Genomic DNA, 25,919 nt, shown 5'->3' with positions numbered 1-25,919 from the left:
CAAAAGGTTACAGCATCGGCCTGGCATATGGTTTTTTTCCTTTCCGGGTACGCTTTGACAAACGCAGCGTACAGAGCAATACATAACTCATTTTTATCCATCTCGAAACTTGTTGATTCACTCAATCCACTTTAACCACATCAATTATATTAAGCACTCCGGCCACCATATTGTTTTGATGAATGGACGAAAATAACTGACATGAAATTACTCCCCCCTTTTCCCCCAGCATTTGTCATATTTCGTCACGGTTTCAGAACCCCGTCCCACCTCCTTCAAGCGTGATGTACTTTATGGATGCCCCTAATTATATTGACAGTAGGTTACAAGGACAGCTATTCACTCACTTTTCTCGGAAATGGCCGAACTGATTCAAGTGACATCGGTTTCAATTTGTTTGTATCTAGCTCTCATATAACCATATTTAATTTATCCCTATCGGACGTTTTGTTCCGGAAATATGAACAAATAAGTTAAATTTACCAATAAAGCTGTGATATTGACTTTATTTACTCAGGTTTTCTGCCAAAAATAGTTGTCGAACCTACCTCGACCAAATACGAGCTTGTTCAACTTGCTTGTCTCAATGAACACTAGACTGATGCAAAATTTGAAGTTTTCACTCCACAGTGTTCCAAATCGGGTCCTGATTAGCCTCCCAAAGTTTGAACTCATTTGGTAAGAAATTGACTTGACACAAGCCATTTTAAGTTTATATGGAAATTACTATGGGAAATCCAAACTTTCCTTTCATTGACTTCTAGCCTTTCTCCATATTTCCATATTGTATTGTTAAGCAATTCTATAGCTATTCTTATGGGAAATTTTCTCAGCTACAACTTCGCAAAAAACCCTTTTTCAACCAAATGTCAATTCAAAATGTTATTAATTGTTTAAGAGATTGATATTCTTATGGCATGTGGACAATACTGTATGATGAAGTGTGCCTAGGTAGCCATGATTTTTGTGCTCTATTATACGCACCAGAAATACCAATGTTGCCTGCTAACCACTTTTATTCCTTACATTTAATTGAAAAGCGGCCTTCAAAAAGTTTCCTACGAACACAGCTATCATTTTTTAAGCAGAGTGCTTTGGTGAACATTTGGTTTTCCAACAGTAAATTCCATTTAAACTTCGAATAGTTTGTGCCAAGTCAGTTTCTAATTAAATGAATTCAAATTTTAGGAGGCTAATCAGGACCCATTTGAAACCGTTTGAGTACCGTGGAGCGAAAATGTTATATTTTACATTATTCTAATGAACACCCATTTGATCCGATTTTGAATTTCATTTATTTTAGCAGTGGAATGCCTTTGAAAAATACCATTTATGTGTGGATTCATTTCTACTTGATATTCTCTGAAATTTTCGTGGCTATACGTCAACATTTTGATCAAATTCAACCTGGTAGTGTGGTTTTCTGTACATGTTCGTTATCCAAAACCTACAAAAATCAATGAATCCTTATTCAGTATTGTCGTTACAGCTGAAAACTGGAAAAACCCACAAATTGTCGAATATTCGTAACTAGGGTTGTCATTACAGGGTATGTTTTATGTAAAGCGGATTTGGTAATAGAAAATTTAATACCATTCATAAATGGTAAACGCTACTCAGAAAATATACAATATTCATTATATAAGATGAGCATCCCAAATGATTGAGTCCTCATATCATATTCCATGTCACCAACAAGCCCAGTAATATCCCTTTTGCGACATATGAATAATATAACGTAGGAAGCCTTATATTTACCTTATTTTTCATGAAAGACTATTAGCCAATTTGTTCTAAGAATAATAATTATTAGCTATCCAAAAGAACCGTCTCCTATAGTTCTAAGCGGTATCTTTCAGGAGAACAATGGCCGAGAGAAATCCGTTGTTGAAACATAATTTCTTGGTCGTATGTAAGACACGTATCGTAAGAGCGGCTGATTAATTAAAGCCACTCCTGAAATTATTGATATTCAAAAACAACGTTGTAACAATTAATCTTTTCAAAACAGTCAATATAAGCAATCTTGCACGAAATGAAACATATACTAACGTAGACATAACAATTCAAGCTTTAAGTTCTAAAGCTCGTAATTTTCAAGGTATTGAGTTTTGTTTTAATGGCTAAAAAGACTAATTGATGGTTAAAAACTAAAGATGGTCAAATGAAAGATGCAAAACGAAGCAATAAAGCTCTAGAATAAGAGAGGAGTGGATTTGAATCAAACTTCCTTGAAAACGTATAGTGGTTCTAGCAACACTATCAATAAAAACAAGATTATACTCGATTGGCTTTAGTTTTATTGCACTCTTTTAGTGGTTTTAGAGATCAATTTTATAAAACCGTCAATAAAATTAATAGCTCCAGCACAACCTTTTGATAACCGCTATAAGATCGTCTTCCAGCTTTAGTGGACCACTTTTAATAAGGTTTATAAAGCAAGCTTGAGAATCACAATAAATCTGTCTTAAAACCTTTTGTAAGAAAGCCCCATACTCTACAAAAGATTCTCTTCAAGAGTAATATTGTATTGGAGCAGTTTTATTACGCTTTGGTGAAAATCAGTTATAAATCCAATTTAATTTTTATTGCATCAAAGCAACCGCCATAAATTAGCTTGTTGTTGTTCTGTTCTGCTGAAACTTTTTTTTTCCAAATGGAAATCTTTAGCGGTAAAAATAGGTTTGAGTGTTAGTGTCAAGATCACCATGCAATCAATTTTGTTTCATGGCGGCATAAGTGAAAATCTTAAAGAAAATAAATGACTTTTTAGAAGTTCCAAAACATATGCGCTTAAAATGTTATCGTGTATATTGGGATAATATGAGCGTTAAATAAATGCGCCTCCAAAATAATTCAAGTTAACAAAAAAGATTGTTTCAGAAATCAAATGAACTTGATGGAACGACCTTAATTTTACAGAAAATAGATCTCAATACATAAATTCATACCAATGCACACTGGAAATCATTTCGGATCTCTTATTTAGCCATAATTTTATTGAAATTTCTTGGATTTTATTCGAAGGCTAATGGCATTTTCATAATGACGACAGAGGACAGCAGACAAGAAAAACTACTTTTGACAAGTTGCAACTGAATGCTTATAATTGTTTTAAAATAACTGTTTCATGGCCTTATAAGGATTTATTTTTGGTTTTTATAATGTTAATTCATAGTGTTTTTTTTATACTTCAAAGCAATCATAAAACCTTTTATAAGTGAAAATATCATAAGTATCAGTTGGAAAGATAAGAATGTTCCATGACTTGCATTGTATATGATCGCCATAAAGCTGTAGGTAATGGTTGCAGCTGCAATAAAACCTTTATATGTTTTGAATATAGCCAAGCAGCTCTAAATTTGTTACTTGAGTAATTCGTTTGTAGCTATTTACTACAATATATTGGAAGCACGGACTATGGATTTATTCCCAAAAATACCGTGTGTGCCAGCTACGATGGGTTTGCAAACCGATAACGTTAAGTTCTAAACGAAAACCACTGGGGATTTGCCTTAAATCAGTATGACTTGTTTGTATAATGTGTAGCTTTCAAGTGGAATATAAACGATTAAATTTGAATGATTAGTTTTGCTGTAAATTAAATTTATTTTAATGATGCCTATTCTGAGACACCCTGAATAGATTCAATTAATACTGGGATGGGAGGGAGCATTAGGGAATTATTCAAGCTTGAACTGGCATTTGGAGTGTTTGACAACCGGAGTCCAGGAGGGATTGATTGTCATTGTCAAATTGTTTTATTCGATTTCTTGGATCGTTCGGAGATGAATCAGCGTCTGGCTGAAAATCTCCTTTATAAAGATAACCAACCAACTAATTTCTTGAATCGTATCGTTGGAAGCAGGTTCTTATTGTCCTACGGATTTCATGAAAGTTTTTCTGCTTACGAGTCCATTCCTCCGTTTTTGACTCTTCATACCGCTTTATTGAGAATAACGATCGAACGATAATCCAACGTGATATTGCTATTAAGTGCCCAAGCCCGTTAATAGCCCGGTGTAGGCGCATTTTAAAATATACGGCGAATATACGGCTTTTTATTGTTATATTAGCCTAATATCGGCACATCATTGTTTACAAAAACATTTACGGCTATTTGACAATTTATTCTTGTACTAATTTGTCTCCAGTTTGCAAACTAATTATCCTTTTTATTAATTCTCTTATACCCCATCTTGTATTTTTTTTTTCTAAATGCATTCTTCTTCTTCCACGTATTTCAAGCTTATTGCGTATCGCACATTACACATGGTAGTCGAAATACGTGGATACATGGATACACAATATAATTAAGTGGAATTAAGTGGAAGATAACCTTTTTTCTGGTTTTGAGCATTCCACCAACAACATAATTTCATTACTGCATAAATATATGTCATAAAAAAAATCTAACTGAAAAACATCTTGTGCTGTGTACACGCTAGTGCTGTAAAATCATAATACACGGCGATATTCAAAATTCTGCTTTCGTCACTCATTTAAGCTAACAGTCATCGTTAAGGCAAACCATGTCTATTGTCAGTGACAATGCTGTCAGTGACGAACATGTGCAGATTTTTTTATTAGCTAAATTTGAAACGAAAATAATTGACTTGAGCAAAACAATTAAATGGAACTAATTAAAGGAAACTAAAATGAACAAGCATCTACTTTCCGAACTGTTTGGATAACAACAATATGACTCAGATTGCACGAAATAACACTTTGTTTTACCAGGTGAATCCTTGTCATTGATGAAAAAATTAATGAGATTTTGACAGAGGTTTGTTTAAGGACCAACTCTTTCAGTGTGAACTCTATGTGAAAAACAATTTTGTCAATATCGCGTGAAAACCTGTTAATGGCAATGACAAATCTTAGCACTGGTAAACGCAAAACAAATTACTCTTACATACAATGTAAGGTTGAATCTATTACATCTATTTCATACAACTAATGTATTCACAGTTCTTGCAATGGACTGCAGCGTACATACAAGTTTTTCCAGAAATCATATGTTTGTATAAAACCTTCACGAGATGATGTTCTACGACATTCTATCTCCACCCATAATTTTATTTTCATAAAAACAGAATCACCATAACAGATTATCAGGAAAGCCCTATGAGATGGGATGCCAGCGAAGAAGAAAATTGGAAGATCATGTTTCAAATGGAAAACTAGCGCAAGGCAGGATGAAGAAAAAAACCGGTCGATCGTCGAACAGCCACGAAAAGATTGTTCACTGAAATGGTGGAATCAAAACACGAAGGCTCGGAAGATACTCCCAGCGATTCAAGTAGCGATGATCAACTGAACATCCTGGATTTCAGAGGTTTCTCTATTGATGAGGATGATGCTTTTCCAGGATTCGTCTAATCATCATCATATTGTCTAATCATCATCATATTGTCAAACTCTTTAAAATCAACTAACAACTTCCCTTACTTTTCATCAATCTCGATCATTATTAACAGATTGTATTCAATTAGTGTGTTATACTGTGATTACTATTTATACTAAATAGCAACTTATTCATTTAGGCATTTTCAATTGACCTGCATTGGGTTATGATTTTGAATGCAATGATATGGGCAAGGTTGCAAATACTCATTTCAGCTAAAACAATGTTTTTTTTTTTAATTATGAAATCATTAGATGCTATTAGATGCTATGATCATATTTTGAATTGGTTGAATATTAAACCTGTTTATTTCACTTAATGAAAGTCACAATCAGCGATTTTTCACACACTCACTCACTCACTCACTCAGCGATCAGCAAATCGCTGATTGTGACTCATAGAAAGCAAAATTTATGGTTTTATGTTTCAAACGCATACTTTGTAACCTCTTCTTGTAAGTTACAAGTAAAATATGTCATCATACCATCTTTTGGTTTTATTATTCCGAAAAACATTATTTTAGCTGAAATGAGTATTTGCAACCTTGGATATGGGAAGAGGGGGGACTCACAATTCAGCATGGAGTGTGTAAGAGAGCCGTTCTAGGGGTTGTTTGAGGCATGTGGTTCATTTTAGGCATTATAGTTTGACGTGATCACCATGTTCCACTCACGCTCTCGAACTCCTTGAGACTTGAGATTTGGCCTTCATGAACCCCCTTCTGTCTTGCCACATAAAATCAAAATCAAAAACCTTCACGAGATGATTTTCTAGCCGCAATGCATTTAGTTCGAAAAATAAGCAAACATAAAAATTATAAAGTTATTATAAAAAACATCCGTCGACCACATTATAGAATCCGTTCATGTCACAAAAAATTGCAACTTCTGCACACTTTTCATGCAAATCTGTAATAGAATCTTACATTTCCCGATTCGGTGTAGAAATCTGTTATTATTATTTTTTTCAAAAATAACACTACAGGCCATGAAAAAAAAAGGTGCCGGTGGTATAGTGGTAGGCGTGACTGCTTTCTCACCCCAATGGGTCTGGGTTCAATCCCAGCCGAGGTCGGTGGGATTTTTCTGAGGCATAAAAATCTCTGGTCACGTCTTCCTTCGGAAGGGAAGTAAGGCCGTTGGTCCCACACCATGTGTTGTTGAATGGGTGTGATATCCTATGCAGGTGTGGAAGCTGCCTTCCTGCATATTCGATTGCCGTCAATGGATGGCAATCGATGTACGTCGGTGATTGGCACTAGATTGCGGAACAGAGACCGACGTTAAATAAAGGGAAGAAGAAGGCCATGAAAAAGCTCAAATTACGCTTTCCTCTATGTGTAAACAAACAGTTGTATTACGGGAAACGGGAGACATTACAAAACACTGTAAGAATCTCATCGTTTCCTTTCATTACTTATAACAATACTGACAAAGCCACCCCACAAAAATAATTATTTCTAAAATTATAACAAGCTTTTAAACCGACCATGCTTTATGCTGTCTTTTTTTGGTTGTAGCTAGTTGTCACTGAAACATTTCTCCTGACCGGAAAACGGGGTCACTGATATTTTTCATTAATTTTCAGTACACCCTATTTTAACATAATTCGTTATAAAAAGTATTATGGGAAGGAGGGGCATAGTGAACAGGTGGGGCATAGTGAGCTTCCTGTGATTTAGCCTTGGATTTCTTATGGTTCTAAACAAATTAATTGGTCATTGCAATGGTGATATTGAACCTACTACCAATTAATTTGTTTCTAAGAATTAGAGGTTTGGGACTGGATTAAGGGATGCTCACTATGCCCATCTTACCCCTATATATGAAAAAAAAACAATGACAAACTTCAGTGATTAAAAATTGCTTTCGTTTTACGGTACATAGAATAGTTGAGTTTTTGGTGCACTCCATATGACTAAAGTTTCGTCAATATTTCCGTAAATCTTTCCACCAATAGTTTTGCTCGCTCCTCACTAAATTTGTTATATCCGATCAACTATTCCTAGGCAAACTTCAATTTTATTTACAAAAGATACTCGTGATCTTGCCCCAGCTTTATTCAAACAGGAGGGAAGCATGGAACATATTGAATTACAAAATATATCATTTTCGATTCGACGTCAAGATTAGCATCAATATATTGTTTATTATTTGATTAACAATATGATTAGTAATGCTAAGACATGTTTAGTTTTAATTGTATCCCCTAGATTTTCTAATTCTATTGAACGTTCATCTATGTACCGGAAAACCAAGGCGATCAATCAAATTTACCCCCTTCGATACTATCCTTCCAACGAAAGATCATTTATTACATCGTAAATTGTTGGCATCTCACCACACGACGAATCGAAGTTTTATTTTTCAGGCACCTTCAGAGAGACTACTGCTAGTGAACTGTATCTTGCAATACACAAGCCTTGTTCAGCACACACGTTTTCCGTTTGTTGCCTGCCTTCAGTATCTCGCTTCGCTTATGTACCTCTACGACCAAACGTGTGCACAAGCGGTCCATTTGATACCGGCGTAGTTCGAGCTTATTCACCCCTTGAGAATCAAGCATTAACCACAAATTAGGGGGTCTTTGTATCATAAATACTCTATTATGTATGATTCATGCCATATCTTCCTGATCAATTTTCAAAGAGAACATTCCACAGAATAATTTCATTGAACTTACAAACTCGTCACCACTTTATTGACGTGGCCTCGACAAGCAACACGGACGCGCAACGGCCAGTCATTCAGTGGAGCCGAACTGCTTATCTCATTTCATTTCTGGTTGCTTTATTTTTAGACTTTGGATTGTTGTTACATTTAACTTTTAAAAAGGTGATAAATGAAACGTTGCAGTTTTGAAAATAATGATTTAAAATTGACAAATCTCCCCAGTATTGCCAAATGGAAAATTTTCATTTCAACATTGCGAATCGAAAGTCTGCCTCTTGGTTTGGCCATCAGAAGCGAACGTTGAGCCGTTTTGTTATAAACAAAAATAGCTTCACTTATATACAGGCCAGGCCGGTCGTACGTTTGCGACGACGATGTTCTTATTTATCGTTTCAACCGTACAAGCACTTATATACGTTCGCTCGGTGTAGCGTTTATATACGTTTCTGCTGCTTGTTTTGTGCCTTGCATTTCTAGCTCAACAAATTAAACTTTTTCTTTTCCATTGTACCGCTAGTGGGAACCATATTTCCTGTGTAGTATTTCACAGTAGATTTTGAGGGTTTATTTGCTCGTTAGTGACAAAACTGATTTTCCTCGGTAGTGTCTGAGTGAAGTGAAATAAATTAATCTTTGTGAGTGGATGAATTCATCGATTGTGGTGAGTATCTACAAAGCACACTCATGTAAATACCAACAAATTACCTATTTATTTACCCTGATCGATTATTTGCAAATAAATACCCCAACTGCGGGTATCGATTGTAAGCGATAGTTTCTTTAGCGTATCGTTATGAAATATACGTCGTCCTACTTTTTTTTTATTTCAGCTTTGCACAAAACTTACGATTGTGTTTTTCTGTGACATAAAGCGTATCTTATACCTGCATATGTATTAACATTTGAATTATTTCATGCCCTCATAGTCAGGTAGAAACAATACCTTCAGCAAAAGCCTCAGAGGCTTACATTTTGTTTCGTCGTTTATTCTGATCTACTTTTACAATGACCAATGGGAGAGGGTGGTTTGTATTTTTTCTCCTCCATCACTCGTATAGTTTGCTCCAATAATTGATATCATTATTATAGGTGTGGAGCAGTTCTACGCCAAATAATGAATCTATCAGACTCGACTTTTTCTGATTTACATGAAAGTTTGCACAATTTTTTATTAAAGGCTTTCATTCACATTTCTGCTAAAATTTGGTCATTTTGAATCTAAAAATTTTGACAAATTCAAAATGGCGTTTACGACATTTTTTAAATCGTTACATGAGACCTGCACTTCTAAAATAAATGACGTATGACACAAAGTTGTTGGGAAACATAAAGTTTTTCTAAAAAAAACGTGCTTAATCAATATTTTAGATTTGAAAAAAAAATTATGCAAAATGCAAGCTTTTGGAATATTGAAGACCTTCGACACTTACACATTGATACAAAACGAAAAACAATAACGTTTGTGCAAACATTGAAACTTATTGTTCGTACTTTTATATTTTGTTCACAGAAAACAATATTTGTGGCCTTTTAAATCGTTTTCTTCGCAAAAATTACAAAAATATACATGCATACAAAAAAATTGTTGAGACAGGACATTTTTTGTTCCATAATTCAGAACATTTTTAGTTTCTTAAAATTATTTTAAAAAAAATCTGTGTGTGTTATTTATATAATGGCTTTATTTATCTCAACATTGTCTCAGACTTCATTTCGATTGCAAAAAAAACGCAAGAATCAAAATGGCAGAAATGTGAATGATTGCCCTTAACAAGCAATTATGTAAAGTTTCATGCAAATCGTTGAAGGACGAGTCAAAAATGTAATTTTTGTTTGCTATTTGGCCTGGAACTGTTCTATGAATCAAAAATCAGTACATAATCTAATTTCGAATTCCAACAACTACAACAAGTTGATTGCAAGAATTAAAATATTTCAAAATACGAAATCACGTAAGGTTTAATCAGTAACGCTGGTATGATCTATCACCGATCCCTAGTCCTGCAAACTTCAAACAAAGGGAAATTTATTTTTCAGTCATCAAAGCAACACATCTTAGTTCTTGATATTTTTCATTAAAAGTAACAAGACTCGGGTTGCTCCACCGAGGCACGCTATGTCTAAAGGCACTTTTTTTGCAACATTTATGTACCTCAGTTTTTTCTTCACAGGAAGTTAGTATTGATCCTAACAATCAAATCTGCGAAGGTTTTAAAATATTTCATCTTGGGTTTTTTGAGAAAAAGTGTTTTGAAGTTTACTTAGCTGTAATAAGTAAAGCGTAAACAGACTATTGATGATATAAAACTGTTACGGATCGAAACAAATTTAGCTGAAAATGATTCAAAAGGGGATTCAAGTTGTCGAAACACTAAGTTTCAATGATACAGTAAGTACCGTCAGATATCGTAACTATGGCATGATCTCAGAATGTTTAAATTAATAAAATAATGAAGCAATGGTTTAGTCCCTAAATTTACTATTATTGAGCCATTCCATTGCAAAATGATATAGTGGTTCTCAGAATTTGATAAAAAATTGTAGTTTTGATCCTTATCGCAAAATATTTTTTTTTTTAATTTTGTCATTAGCGTGACTATTTCAACGTTAGGGTAGTCCAAAAACTCGTTTTTTTTTTATTTTTTTCAAAAAGACTTTTTCAAAAATTTATAACTTTTGAACCACTGGGTCAATTTCATAGATAAAAATATCAAATGAAAGGTAATTAAAAATACTTGTAATGATAAAACACAATGATATTAAAAAAAAATGGGATTTCATATTGAAAAACATTGATTGTATTCGTTTATTATGGTTTTCATGGTTTGTAAATCGAGGGTGCAATGTGTTTTTATATTTTTATTTTTATAAATTTAGGCTTTTTTACACAACATTTTGAAAAAAACAGCGATGTGTTGTTTTTATTAGCCGATGATCAAAATTTCATCCTTGAAAAACTGCACGTTTATCACGTTATCAAGCACCTAAAATGGCGACCGGTGAATCCAAATTGCGTATGCTGATTCGTATTTGAGGCAGCCACCATATTGCGTTATTGGGATCATTCTTGGCCGCGTTGTCTTTCCTAATAGCTGATTTGAGGCCGGGCTGGATAGTGTGATAGTGTGATAGTCTCATACATTTAACCAATTTTAGCGTCTGTAATATAACAAAGTATAGTCTAAAATCATGTAAAATATGAAATTATAAAGATAACTGTTACATACTGACCTTATTAACACTCAGATTAAGATCTTTCTTAAAGCTGAGTAAATCTTCGTGAGAAAACTTAGATTTTTTCCTGACTGTTTCAAATTTAAACCCATTGGTCTTCCTGCGACGTTTGAAAAACTAACCTAGGCTAATCCTTTTGGCAACAAAGTGATGCTTACTTTCGTCTGCCAATTTGGAGAGATTATGAAGTTTCCAGTGTTCACTACATGCATGACGTTTCCCAGGAGAAACCTGCGTCCTTCATAAATTGAATTTTAAAATGTAATCGTATTGACGATGAATGACGAAGGAATCGTTTGAATACATTCAATGAAGCATTTCGATGGGAAAATACAGTTAAATTAACGTTTAAATTTTGGTTGACGAAAACAGCCAATGGGAGCTGAAGCTGAAATATACCCTACTACAATAGATGAAATTAATGGTCGCAGTGATTTTATGTTCCAAACAGCGAGAAAAAAAGTCTTAAAAGCTTAAAACTTGGCCGTTTATAGATGGATTAACATTTTTAATTTGATGTGTCATGAATCAGATTTGGTTGGTATTAAAATTATAATTGTTTATCAATAGTAACAGGGTCAAATAGATTACTATTTAACGTAAATATTGAAGTAAATTTCTACAAAAAAGGACACTGACAAACTGATGGCATTAAAACCAGTAGCCATGAGGACTGTATCATTCAACAAGATTACTTCATGTTGGTTGTTTTGCTGAATTTTAATGCATTTTTAATGCATATTGAAATTGTGGATACCCTAAATCGGCCATTACCCAACAAACAATTTTAGCTGCAGATTAGCTTATACAGCCAAAATTTGCCTTATGCAGCTAATTTTTGCCTGTATAAGCTAAGCTGCAGCTAAAATTGTTTGTTGGGTAGAATCCTTGTGCGAAGTGTGTTTCAAGCTAAAATTTCAAAATAACCTCTTTTTTTTTTTTTTAATACACAGTTGCCCCGAAATGTAAACAATTTCTATAAAAACCGAAAGATATTTGACGAAAATGCTCTAATTTCTTGCCATTGGAAACCTTTTATCTTTCTTAAGCAGACCTCGTTTGACAAAACGTGAAATATTTGGCAAATGTTGGAAAATATATTTGACCAAATCTTGCTATGGCAAATATTTGGTTTGTAATTGTCATTCCATTTATTTGGCAATTTGTCAAATAGTGTGATCAGTGTTCACTCGGCTGTCGACAAAAGCAGGCCACTCTCGATGTGTGCCACACGATCGTCTGTTTTCTAGGCAGCAACCATTGTGTGGTCCTTCTCATTGTTCTTCATCAGCAGTTCTTTCGATCGATGCGTCGTCGACTTTGGAAAGCAACCGTTTCGTGATGAGTGGCTGACCACGTTTTGCGCCCATTGCTGCAATAGTCCTCTCCAGGCGGGTTCGTATTGGTGCGATTTGCGTGTGTTAGTGAGATGAAATTTTTTGTTAGCTGTGAGAAATGTTTTGTTTGCTGTAAGAACTGTAATTCTAAAGTATAAATAAACAACAAAACGGAAACAAACCCTACGCTTGCACAATAACAGTCAAGAACCCTTTTATGAGTAAAAGTTAACCCATTTTTAGTAAAAGTGGTTTCATTCATTAATGAGTAAATTATTTTTAACAACAATGCGTTTCTGCTAACAGTGGCTTACAGTTACTACTTAATGGGTATAATAAATTACTCATTAATCAGTATTGCCACTTTTATTGACAATGGGTTAACTTTTACTCATAAATGGACGTTTGATTCTTACCGTGCACATGACAGTATACGCTAGTGTGTGTGCAAAATTATATATTAGTGTAGTGTTCGTGAAATCCTGCTTAGACAACTCAATGGACGCGCTCTGACCCTCGTTGGCGTAACCGCTATTCAATGAAACTACTTGTGTTTATTCCACGTCTCGCGCGAATCGAGATGACTATTCTCGTTTCCTTCTCGCGTGACAGTTCTCACTCTATTCCGAATGTCGACTCTTTATCTTTCCTTTATTTAACGTCGGTCTCTGTTCCGCAATCTAGTGCCAATCACCGACGGACATCGATTGCCATCCATTGACGACAATCGAATGTGCAGGAAGGCAGCTTCCACACCTGCGTAGGATATCACACCCATTCATCAACACACATGGGCCGGGACCAACGGTTTTACTTCCCTTCCGAAGGAAGACGTGACCAGAGATTTTTATGCCTCAGAAAAATTCCACCGACCTCGGCTGGGATTGAACCCAGACCCATTGGGGTGTTAGAAAGCAGTCACATTGCATCATTTTGCATCGAGAGAAAGGATGAATCGACAGTGAAGTGCTGTTCATTTCTAGAAACGTCAAACTGTAAAAGTTCATCACTCAAGCTATGATAAGGGCGTATGCAGTATTTTCTAACAAAACAGTAATTTTATTCTGGCATAAATATCTGTTTTCTTCAATAAATAATATCATAGATAAGGATAAAAACAATAGAGCACACGTTTTTCTATCATTAAGGAATTATAACTTAAGGTTCTAAGTAACTTTCTGTGCCATTTTGATAGCATGTAATTTGGTCCTTGTTTGAGAGAGGTGGGGATTTGTTTTGGTTAATTCGAAGATCGTTTTTTTTTTGTGAATCAACCAATCGTGGTCAAACCCGGTGTTTAGTGGAAAGTTTTTCCCAATAGTTGTGAGTTTTCCTTTTTTTTCACAATGAGTTGTTATGAGTTTTTGATTAGTGATAAGGAGGATGAAACCGAGAATTCCCATTTAGAAACGGTGCGGCTTGAGCGTCGCCGATTGAGGGATTTGAGTAATCCCTTGGATATGACACCAATTTTTTTTTTTTTTTTTTTTTTTTAACTCTTTATTTGTTCCAAATTCAAAATAAATTACATTTCATTTTAACCTAGGTGCTCCAGTTACTACAGTAACGTACCAGCCTTAATTGTTATGATATATATCTAAGTGTTTTTACATTGTTCATGTCTTGGCAATTCAGTATTTTAAACAGGTTTTTTAACCTGCATGTCAGTATAACAATTGATATCTTAAAACTAAAAACTAAAACTAATCTTATCTAAGTATAAAGGGAATTAATCGTTGCAATTGAGGATTGCAACGACTTTTGCCTGAAATTATTAATTATTTTGTTGGACATTTGTGCTAAAGTCTCAACATTCGAAATTCTATGTACTTCGGTTGTACTGTACCAGGGAGGCAACTTCAAACTCATTTTCAGAATTTTGTTCTGAATCCTTTGAAGTGCTTTTTTCCTGGTAGTGCAGCAACTAGACCATATTGGCACAGCGTAAAGCATGGCCGGTCTAAAAACTTGTTTAAATATTAGAAGTTTATTCGTCAGGCAAAGTTTGGATTTCCTGTTTATAAGAGCATACAAACATTTTATATATTTGTTACATTTGGCTTGAATGCCCTCAATGTGATCTTTAAAAGTTAATTTTTGGTCAAGTATTAATCCAAGATATTTCACTTGGTTTGACCAGGAAATTGGAACTCCGTTCATAGTGACTATGTGACTACTACTAGGTTTCAAAAACGAAGCTCTAGGCTTATGTGGAAATATTATAAGTTGAGTTTTGGAAGCGTTGGGAGAAATCTTCCATTTTTGTAAATAAGAAGAGAAAATATCTAAACTTTTCTGCAATCTGCTGCAAATAACACGAAGACTTCTTCCTTTAGCGGAAATGCCTGTGTCATCAGCGAACAAAGATTTGTGGCAACCCTGAGGCAAATCAGGGAGGTCCGAAGTGAAAATGTTATACAATATAGGCCCAAGAATGCTACCCTGAGGAACTCCTGCTCTAACAGGTAGTCGATTAGATTTGGAATTTTGATAATTTACCTGCAGAGTTCTGTCAGTTAAATAATTTTGAACTAATTTCATAATGTAAAGTGGAAAATTAAACTTTTTCAATTTAGCAATCAAACCTTCATGCCAAACACTGTCGAATGCTTTATCTATGTCTAGAAGAGCAACTCCTGTTGAGTGGCCTTCAGATTTGTTTGAACGAATTAAATTGGTAACTCTCAAGAGTTGATGAGTAGTTGAATGCCCATGGCGAAATCCAAACTGCTCATCTGCAAAAATTGAGTTCGTATTGATGTGAAGCATCATTCTATTCAAAATTATTTTTTCAAAAAGTTTACTTATTGAAGAAAGCAAACTTATTGGACGGTAGCTAGAAGCTTCAGCTGGATTTTTATCCGGCTTCAAAATTGGAACAACTTTTGCATTTTTCCATTTATCAGGAAAGTATGCCAAATGGAAACATCTGTTAAATAATTTTACCAGGAAAGACAAGGTACTCTCTGGGAGTTTTTTGATGAGGATATAGAAAATTCCATCATCACCTGGAGCTTTCATGTTTTGAAATTTTTTAGTTATAGACCTTACTTCGTCCAAATCAGTCCCCCAGGAATCATCAAAAATATTTTCCCGAGAGAAAATATTCCGAAAATCCCGAGCAACCTGATTCTCAATAGGACTAGTAAGACCCAAACTGAAATTATGGGAACTCTCGAATTGCTTAGCAAGTTTCTGAGCTTTTTCCAAATTTGTGATCAAAATTTTACCACCTTCTTTAAGCGCTGGAATTGGCTTTTGAGGTTTTTTCAAAATTTTTGTGAGTTTCCAAAAGGGTTTGGAACTCGGGTCTAATTTAGAAACATTATTTTCAAAAGTTTTGTTCCTCAGGGCAGAGAATCGCTTTTTAATTTGTTTTTGCAAATCCCGCCAGATAACTTTCATGGCAGGATCGCGTGTTCTTTGAAATTGTCTCCTACGGACATTTTTAAGACGGATCAAGAGCTGAAGATCATCGTCTATTATAATTGAATCGAATTTAACCTCGCATTTTGGTACTGAGGCAGCTCTTGCTTCAACTATAGAAGTAGTCAGAGATTCAAGAGCATAATTAATTTCATCTTTGGTTTGCAAAGGAATGTTTGGATCGAAGTTATATTCCATAAATGTTCGATATTGCTCCCAATCAGCCCTATGGTAATTGAAAGTAAAGCTGTTGGGATTGGAAATTATTTCTTGGGATATTTCAAAAGATACTGGAAGGTGATCAGAACCGAAGTCAGCATGGGTAACCAATTGGCTACAAAGATGACATGAATCAGTTAAGACCAAATCAATAGTTGAGGGATTTCTTGCAGAAGAAAAGCATGTTGGGCTGTTTGGATATTGAATAGTGTAATAACCTGCAGAACAATCATCAAACAGAATATTACCATTGGAATTGCTTTGAGCATTATTCCATGAGCGGTGTTTTGCATTAAAATCATCAATAATGAAGAATTTAGACCTATGACGGGTAAGTTTCTGGAGGTCACCCTTGAGAAAATTCTTTTGCTGGCCTACGCATTGGAATGGCAAATAGGCAGCTATAAACGTAAGTTGTCCAAATTTTGTTTCAACAGAAACTCCCAAAGTTTCAAAAACTTTGGTTTCAAATGAAGAAAGAATTTTATGTTTGATTCGTCTATGAATAATGATGGCAACGCCACCACAGGGTCCATCAAGACGATCATTTCTATAAATCAAGTAATTTGCGTCCTTCTTAACTTTATGGTCAGGTTTAAGGAACGTTTCAGTTATAACGGCAATATGCACGTTATGAACTCTCAAAAAATTAAATAGCTCGTCTTCATTATCTTTAAGAGATCGAGCATTCCAATTTAAAATGTTTAATGCTTTAAAATCCATTACTGAATTTTAAAGTCATGACAATATTATTAGCAAATTTTACTCCAGTTTGAATAGCATCAAACATGGAGTTAGATTTAAGCATATCAGAAATCATGTCAATTAATGAATTCTGTAAAAATTCCATTTTGGGGGCAGTAATGCTTCCTAAGTCAAAATTGTCAAAATTTCCGTTAGAACGTTGGCTAGTATTTTGATTTCTACCCGCTGCAATAGCAGCATAGGTAGCTCCATTAACTCGCTGAACATTGTTAGCAGCGAGGGGAGTAGGTACAGATGAAACATTTGAAGCAGGGGTGATATTTGTACCTACGGGTACGAATGTAGAATTTGTTCCTCGCTGACCGTTGTTAACAGCAGAGGAATTTGTACCTGGTCGGAAACGTGGAGCGTTTCCTACCTGTCGGTTAGAACGAGATTGTAGGATCGCTTTGCGAGTCTTACATTCCCAAAAATTGGATTTGTGGTTTTCACCACAATTTGAACATTTAAATTTCTTAGGATCTTCCTTCACAGGACAGTCGTCCTTTGCGTGAGAGGAATCACCACAATTCATGCATTTAGCTGGCATGTAGCAATTTTTAGTTCCGTGACCCCATCCCTGGCACTTACGGCACTGAGTGAGGTTTTGGAAATTTCCTCCAGTCTTCCTGAAGTGTTCCCACTTCACTCGGACATGGAGCATAAGGCTAGCTTTTTCTAAGGCCTTAAGGTTGTTTAGTTCACTAGACTTGAAGTGAACTAAATAAAAATCATTAGAAATCCCGTTGCGCGAATCGCCAGGACGGGATTTCATTTTCATTTTGATTACTTGGAGTGGCACAACTCCAAGTAATTTTGCCAGTTCATCTTTGATCTGATCCAGGGATTCACCACTGGGCAGTCCTTTCATGACAACCTTGAACACACGTTCAGTTTTGGTGTCGTAAGTAAAAAATTTGTGCTTCTTCTCAGTAAGATACTTGAGAAGACATTTAAATCCATCCAAGGTTTCAGCCAATACACGGCATTCACCCCGACGTCCAATTTGTAGTGAAAACTTAACTTTCACGAAATTCAAAAGTTCCATGCGAAGAGCATGGAAATCGGTAGTGGTTATCACAATAGGGGGAATCTTTTCCTTCTTGGCATTAAGCCGGGAAAGTTTACTAGAATTTTTCTTGGATGATGGATCATTCTCATCATCCGTGAGCAAATCAAATTGATTACTCAAATTAATTTCTTCAGAAGGGGGGTCAAGAGGTTGCCCCTTTCTTTTGCGTTTAGGCGCCATGGCGGCAGTAAATTTTTTATCCAAATCGACTTCCAAGCAGATTACTATAAGAATCTGAAGGATCGAAGAGGAATTTTCCAAATCGATATCCAAGAAGGATTACCTCGGGTAGGGTCCAAACAAGGATCGAAGAGGAATAAGAGGAGTTGAACAAGGTAGAAAATTTGTACAGGTTGAGCACTGAAAAGTGCTGTTTAAATTTGTTGTAGCTTTAGGTAGTAGTAACACTTCCTTAAGCAAAAAGCAAATAGATCCGCACGGCAAGAGAGCACGATGCGGACTGGGATATGACACCAAATTTGTGAGTACTTGCTGACATCTATTGAAATCTTAATATTTAAAGCTATTTTCGATTACAGATTTTTAAATTACTTTCGTGTATCGAAAAAGCTCTTCAGATATTTATTATAAATTGTGGACGGCAAATTAGGAGGTACCAAATTTTCATCTGTGCAGCCGATGTTAAAGCTCTCAGCTGCGTTGAGATTCTTTGCTGAAGAGAGCTATCAGAAAGGTGTTGGAAACGATTGCTTTAGCGGAATGGCACAACCCACACTATCGAAGGCATTATCGGCTGTTATCGATGTGTTCGAAGCAGAAGTTTGTCTAGCAGCAATAAAATTCCCTATTTCAGAAGTCGAAAAGCGTGAAATCAAACACAGCTTTTACGAAAAATCCGGATTTCCCGGCGTAATTGGTTGCGTGGATGGTACGCATGTCAGGATTGTTAAGCCTGTTAGTGATATTCAGCACCTATATGATGCACCAGTAAATGAAATAAGACAGCAAATAATGTACTCAACCACTCGAATAATACATGAAGGAAGTGTGTGAAAATATTGAAAAATAATTAGTATGAAAGCCCACATTTTTGGAAACATAAACAAGAAAGAACACTATATGGACTTCAAAAATACTCCAGGTTAATTTAAGGAGTTTCATCTGAGATTGTTTTCTAGGGACACGCAATAACCTTTAACTCCAACGCATGCAACGGCTGTAATTAAATTAATTCCATTAACTACTGCTTTAATTACATTAATTACACAATGTATAACATTAACTACTTTTAACTCCATTAATTACAGTCGAAATTGCGTAATTAAAGTACATTAATTACATTTTCAATACTTTTAATTACATTAATTACGGATAGATAATTTTAATTGCCGCATTAATTACTTTAAGTACTTTTGATTGCATTTAAACTTCAACACACCGATTCTTTGTATTGCGTGCCCCTCGATTGTTTTCTTTTACGTGTCATTCACAGGCATCCTTGGGTTCATCCTTACCCCGCACAGGCATCGTGAGATATCGTTGATGAAACGGATATCGCCTGTATCAGTCAGGGAGTCCACCCACGCTCACTTATCCCGTCTACAGCAACGGGTAGCATACCTTTCGAGGATTGAATATCGTTGAACGATCTCGATCTTGTCTTCTCGGCTCCTATTCCACTGTATTGCGGATTTTCAAACTTTGCCCCTTGACCTTTCTCCAGGTTTTATCAATGTTTATTATTTTTTTATTATCGTGATTTTTAGCCGTAGGCTAGTTAATCACTCTAGGTTTTATCAATGATCAACTTCTTCATCTAAGTGTGTAGCTCATCCAGAATGTTTTCACTTGTTCTTAAAATGGCATTCTTGATGGCCGTCCATTGTTCTTCTACGCCGCCACCATCCGGAAGATTCCCCGCGTGAACCTCGAGTCTTTCGACGAACGATCTCTTCCCGGCGGGGATTTAAGTCAACGTGTTTTAAATCGCAGTCCGAGTATCCCCTCCTACCGTTGAACCCACGCAATGCGTAGGCGAATCTCATCAACCAGGAGGATTTAGCCATCGTCAAGAACTCTACTTCCGATCGGAAGCCGGTTTTACCCTTCTTACAGAAAAGGGTATACACACAGACAAACAGACATAACACTCGCAAGTTGTTCATCGAACAAGCATTTAACAATTTGTTATACGTCAATCTATAGCTTTCAACCTCTATTTTGATAGAAAAATATTACACTGTAATAAAATTGCATACAATTTTAGAAAACTCATCCTCCATTAATAGGAACACTGTTCCAGTAGTGCTCAGTGGGTTCCACTATTATAGGAACACTACCGCAACTATAGGTGTAAAGGAGTGAAAATCTTAAGGAAAATTAATGATGTTCCGTAATTTTTGTGCTTTTTTTAAGTTTGAAATATGCAAATATGCTTTATTTTAGGACAGATGAAAAATAATCTTATCCGGGTCCTCCTCATTATTCTGGCACAACCTCCATACCGCAACTATAGGTACACCACTATTACTGGAACACCTACCCTATTTAGCCACGCAACAAATTAAACATCTATGTAAACATACTTTTCCAATGTTTGCATCAGCTGTCTTAGATTGGCAAAGAACCAACAACTTTGGCTTCAAACCCAATGTTCGTGGATGACGTTTCTGCCACCGGAATGATCGTCAAATGATCATCGTTTGTTGAATTAGGGTTGTCAGTCCCGGACCCTTTTTGCGGTGAAATGGCATTCGGCCAAATTTTCCATGGTAATTTTTTTTTCGACCCCCCTTGCTCGAAACCTGGCTACGCCCTTGGTGTACTCCCACGCCTAAGGTCATTTCTTCACAATTTGTTTCCCATAAAAGTAACGAATAACCTGAAAATGTTCAAGTGACGATAGCAGAGAAATAATTTATTTATTTAATCTCCTGAATATCCTATTAACCTGATTATTTAATTTCAAAACATACGAAGCAAATTTAACGCATCGTCTCTCATATGAAAACATTTCCAGACACAGGAAAGAACAAACGCTGTCATGGTAAATTTAGAGCTGGTTACTCACTGATTTTGCATATGTGCGTCGCGCTCACCTCAAATCCATGCGCCCCCTTTAAAGGGGGAAAATACAAGTAACACGTCAAAAACTCGACGATTTTCGGATTTTTTTTTGTGAACAAATGAAACAACGCAAACGTTTGGGGTTTTTTCATTAAATTGCTTAAATCTTCCTCTACATTAGAGATTTTTTTCATTGGTGTGTGACCTCTGTGGCTCCTTGGGGTCGCCTCCGGTGGGGATTGGTAATTGGCGGGCGTTCTAGAGACCTGAAAAATGGAAAAAAAAAACTTACTGTTATCAATTGGACCTTATTCAGAAAAGATTTTTGTTCTATTTATGTGATTTTTCACTGTTTTTTTTTCACTTTAGGCAGACCTGAAAATTATTTATTGTTAATTATTTCCTTTAAGATGCGCCAGGTTTCAAGTTTGGATAAGAACTTTTTGAGTTATCTTTCCCGCCAATTTGGAAAACACCGCTTCGAGAAAAACGCGATTAAAGTTTTGGGTTGTGTAAAAACATGATGTTTGTACAACGTCATATATATGTACATTTACTTTACCCATTGTATCGATACTACAGCCTACAAAACCTCATACAAAACAATAAATAGTGTCTCGTATGCCTCCGCCATGGCAGGTCGGCAAAGCAATCGGTGTTGTTTTATTTTATATACTGATCACAACGCAGTAGGGTCCTCCCGTGCGCGATCACATGATTTCTGGAACTTACGTTTAATTGGCGACCCCGGGGCCGTAGATCACTCCTTCCTCGTGCTCGTAGCATTTTCCAAAAAAATTTATAGTAAAATATAAAAAATCGATAAAAAAAATTTACTTGTATTTCCCCCCTATCTATAACAAAACAGTATTTTTTGTAATTTTTCTCAGAACATAACAATAAATGCAATCACTTCGGGTTTTCTGTATTTTATTAAGCAACATTTCAGCTATTCTTTTTCAGCCCAAAATATTAATTTTTCGTCTGTTGACAACCCTTTTCTAGAAATTAATTTTTTATACCTTGAGAGACAGGGATCTCGGAGATTATTAGATTAATTTTACTGATTCTTCTGCCTGCGATGTAAAAATGAATTATCTAAAATCTAACATATTTTTTATTTGTTTATTAATTTATTTGATAAGGCTCAACCGAATTAACTTAACAGAGCCGAGGATTCTTGGTCACTATACAATACATCTTAAAGCTATAGTCAAAAGGTACAACACAATAAACACTTTATCTTCTGTTATCCAAAAAGCCTCCTCCATCAGAACTGGAGCCGCTTCCAGTAGTTTCATTGTATGGCAAATTGTTGTACGCCAACGAGGGTCAGAGCGCGTCCATTGCAGCAATGGACACAAAATGTGGTCAGCACTCACACACTCATCACGAAACGGTTGCTTTCCAAAGTCGACGACGCATCGACCGAAAGAACTGCTGATGAAGAACAATGAGGAGGACCACACAATGGTTGCTGCCGAGTAAACAGACGATCGCGTAGCACACATCGAGAGTGGCCTGCTTTTGTCGACAGCCGAGTGAACACTCAAAAATCTAACATATGATTTTTCTGATATTACAACTCAATGTCATTACTTTATTTAAAGCAAAGATAATTAATAATTGGTTACATATATTTTATCATGTTACCAATTATTTATATAGGGGGAAATGAATGTAATTTCGGCCTAAATGCCCCTAATTTGGTCCCATACATAAATCCAGCAATCGACTAAATTTACAACAGCGACCAAAAATATCCATTAGTACCGTCCCGTCGTTCATCTAGATAAAATTGATAAATAGCAGATTTTTTGCGATGGGCCCAATCTTAGATCCGTAGGCCAACATTAGAGCCATTTCCCCTAAATATGTTTATTTGTTTTAACAAATCATCTCTAAATAGAAAACATAATATGGCATGGTATAATGATTACAATTAAATATAATTTCAAAGAGTTGGTTGGAAATGCTATCTAACATGAAGCTTTAGTGTCTTAGAAGAGGGTAGGTAGATAGATCCGTTAGAGTACGGTAGTATGAAAATTGAATGGAAGTTGCTTCACTCATTCTTAACTACTATTTAATTTTATACTGCCGTACTCTAACGGAACTCTTCTAAGACCATTCTCTAGTTTATAAATTATCACACTAAAGCTTCATGTTAGATAGCATTTCCAACCAAGTCTAATTATAATTTTCAACGAATTTCTCGATTATTCTTCTGTGTCAATATCATCATGAACAAAATCGTCTTCAATTTCATCGACAGCGTTCAGAAGTTCCTCCAATGCATTGTAGGTATTAGTATCTGTTCAACTGAGAATTTATAATATCATGAAACTTTTCACGATGTCGGGATAATCCACTTTTTTTTTCGTCTATTCTCCATCCAAATGGAACTGATCAATGGGTCCGATTCATTCATGACACGAATCATCATGTAAATTGTCTACTCTTGATCATTTTCTTGCAAGATGGATCTGATATTTTTTTTTTTAACATTTAAGAAGTTCCTAGAATTTCAGAGAACCTTACCGGTGCCAACAAAAAATAGAAACATAGAGAACTTGAGAAAAAATGTGGAAACTTTTAAGGAGTTCTAAGTATCTCAGAAAAGCAGAAAAGAGATTATTGAGGAATTTCAGAGGTCCTTAAGTAGACCTGCGTCAAGCCACCGCCGCCGATGATTTTGAAACACTGCCGCTTCCGATGAAATCAAGCCGGAGCGCCGCCGCAGTAAAATAATTCACGCCGCCGAATAAATTTATGTCACGCCGATGACAAATCCGTTGCACCTTTTCGGTAAAATGCATCTTGAACGCGTTGAAATTAGAACTTGTGTGTGGTGCAGCGATTGTCATTTAGTTTTTTGACGTTTGTTTGCACTCTCTCGATCTAGCACACAGGAATGAATCATTCGAATCGGATTTACATAAAGGTGAATAAGTAACTATTTGATCTTTTCTTTTTTGAATCTCGTACAGATCCAAGTTGTGCAAGATTCTACGTATATCCGAAATACATCATCTTCAAATACATAAACTCATCTCACTGCGTCCTAGCAAGAAGTACGGTCGACTTGTTTCGCGCTCCGTTGTTTTGGAAGTTTTCTCGGTATTCGCTTGATATAAATTATCAGTTTTTTTTTCTCACTAAGTGACTCCTGGCATAGTTCCCGGTAAATTGATCGAAAAGTGAGTTTTTTTTTGTAGTAGAAAGTGTCATTTTCGGAACGATTAATCCGTGCTATTGGTAATTCGCAAACCAATTTGGGCATCATCGTTGCGTGGTCACGCATACGCGCTCAGGCATACCCGCTCACGTATCATCATCATCGAGTGTGAGCACCCGTTTCTACATCTACATCGTTCATCAATCATCGTGCGCCTGTGTGCGCTGAGTACCGAGCCTCGATCAAGTGCACCACAACGAAGGTCATCCACGCAGCGCGTCTCTTCCAGCCATCTGTGTAAACGCCTACACATATAACGCTCGGTGGTAGTAGTATAGGATTATCAGATAAGTTTTTGTTTTTTTCTTGTTTCTTTTCCTCCCCCATTAGTTAAATTTTCATTTTGTATTTCTGTGTTTGTAGTGTTTTCTGTGCGTTCAGTGGGAGAGCGTTTTGCGCTCCCACTAGTTGAACAAAATGGATGTTTTGTCAGAAGACGACATGGATGACCATTCATCTAAGAAAAATGATGATGTCATGCATGGTTCGTCGTCTCAGTCTGACAATGGGCAGGCTGAGAAAAGCTCCAGATTGCGGGCCTACCCGAATTACTCGACTGGCCCATGGGTTGTCTATTTTCAGCCCAAAAACAAACCCTTGAATGTTGTTCAGATATCTGATGATCTGACAAAGCGATTCTCTGCCGTGACCGAAATAACGAAGGTTAGGCACAACAAACTTCGTGTGACCGTCGCTAACCTGAAACAGGCCAATGAAATTGCTGTTTCCCAGTTTTTCACACTGGAATATAGGGTGTACATTCCAGCCTCTGATGTGGAGATCGAAGGCGTGGTCACTGAGGCGAGCCTGAACCCCGAGATACTGGAGAAGCAAGCGGTTGGCCGATTCAAGAACCCCTTGCTTCCTCCGGTAAAGATACTGGCCGTTCATAGAATGAAGTCAGTATCGCTCAGCGAGGGTAAAAAGAGTTTTACCCCCACAGACTCGTTTCGGGTGACCTTTTCTGGATCTGCCCTTCCTCAATACATCGAGCTGGGAAAACTTCGTCTTCCTGTGCGGTTGTTTGTACCTCGAGTCATGAACTGCCAGAATTGTAAGCGGTTGGGACATACGGCCTCTCACTGCGGCAACAAGGCACGCTGCTCCACATGCGGGGAGAAGCATGAGGATGGCGCCTGCGCAGCTACTGCACCAAAATGCGTGTACTGCAACGGAACTCCTCCTCATGCTCTCTCGTCGTGCCCGGCGTACAAACAGCTCGGGGACAAAATGAAACGCTCCCTTAAGGAACGTTCCAGGCGGTCTTTTGCAGAAATGCTTAAGACAGCCAAGCCATCGACCAACGAAACAAATCCCTTCGCTCTTTTGTCAGATGACGAGTCTGGCTCTGACTTGGCTGAGGAGGGAGTTTCTTTCAGTTTTCCGGAAGGTTCTGCCCGGAAACGAAAACGCATCCGTTCGCGGAAAGTTGCAGATCAAGAACCCCAAATCAGCTTGCCCAAATCAAGGAGTGGTGGAAAAAAGGAGACTTCTACTCCTCCTGGATTCCGCAGAACTGATTATACCCAGGATTTTCCACCTC

The 25,919-nt window shown here is 36.5% G+C and overlaps 1 protein-coding gene across 1 annotated transcript in view; it reads left to right on the top strand.

Moving 5' to 3' along the window:
• The first annotated feature begins 8,721 nt into the window (after positions 1 to 8,721).
• Positions 8,722 to 25,919, top strand: part of east (enhanced adult sensory threshold) — a 180,511-nt gene continuing 163,313 nt past the window's right edge. Inside the window, exon 1 of the mRNA XM_065236860.1 lies at positions 8,722 to 8,740. The gene's annotated coding sequence lies outside the window, so the exon portion shown is untranslated. The remainder of the gene's footprint in view (positions 8,741 to 25,919) is intronic.

Source organism: Ochlerotatus camptorhynchus, unplaced genomic scaffold, assembly GCF_037179485.1.
Source record: "Ochlerotatus camptorhynchus isolate MF236.1 unplaced genomic scaffold, CSIRO-AGI_Acam_v1.1 ptg000577l, whole genome shotgun sequence".
NCBI classification, from domain to species: domain Eukaryota; kingdom Metazoa; phylum Arthropoda; class Insecta; order Diptera; family Culicidae; genus Ochlerotatus; species Ochlerotatus camptorhynchus.
This window is presented reverse-complemented; position numbering and strand designations above follow the sequence as displayed.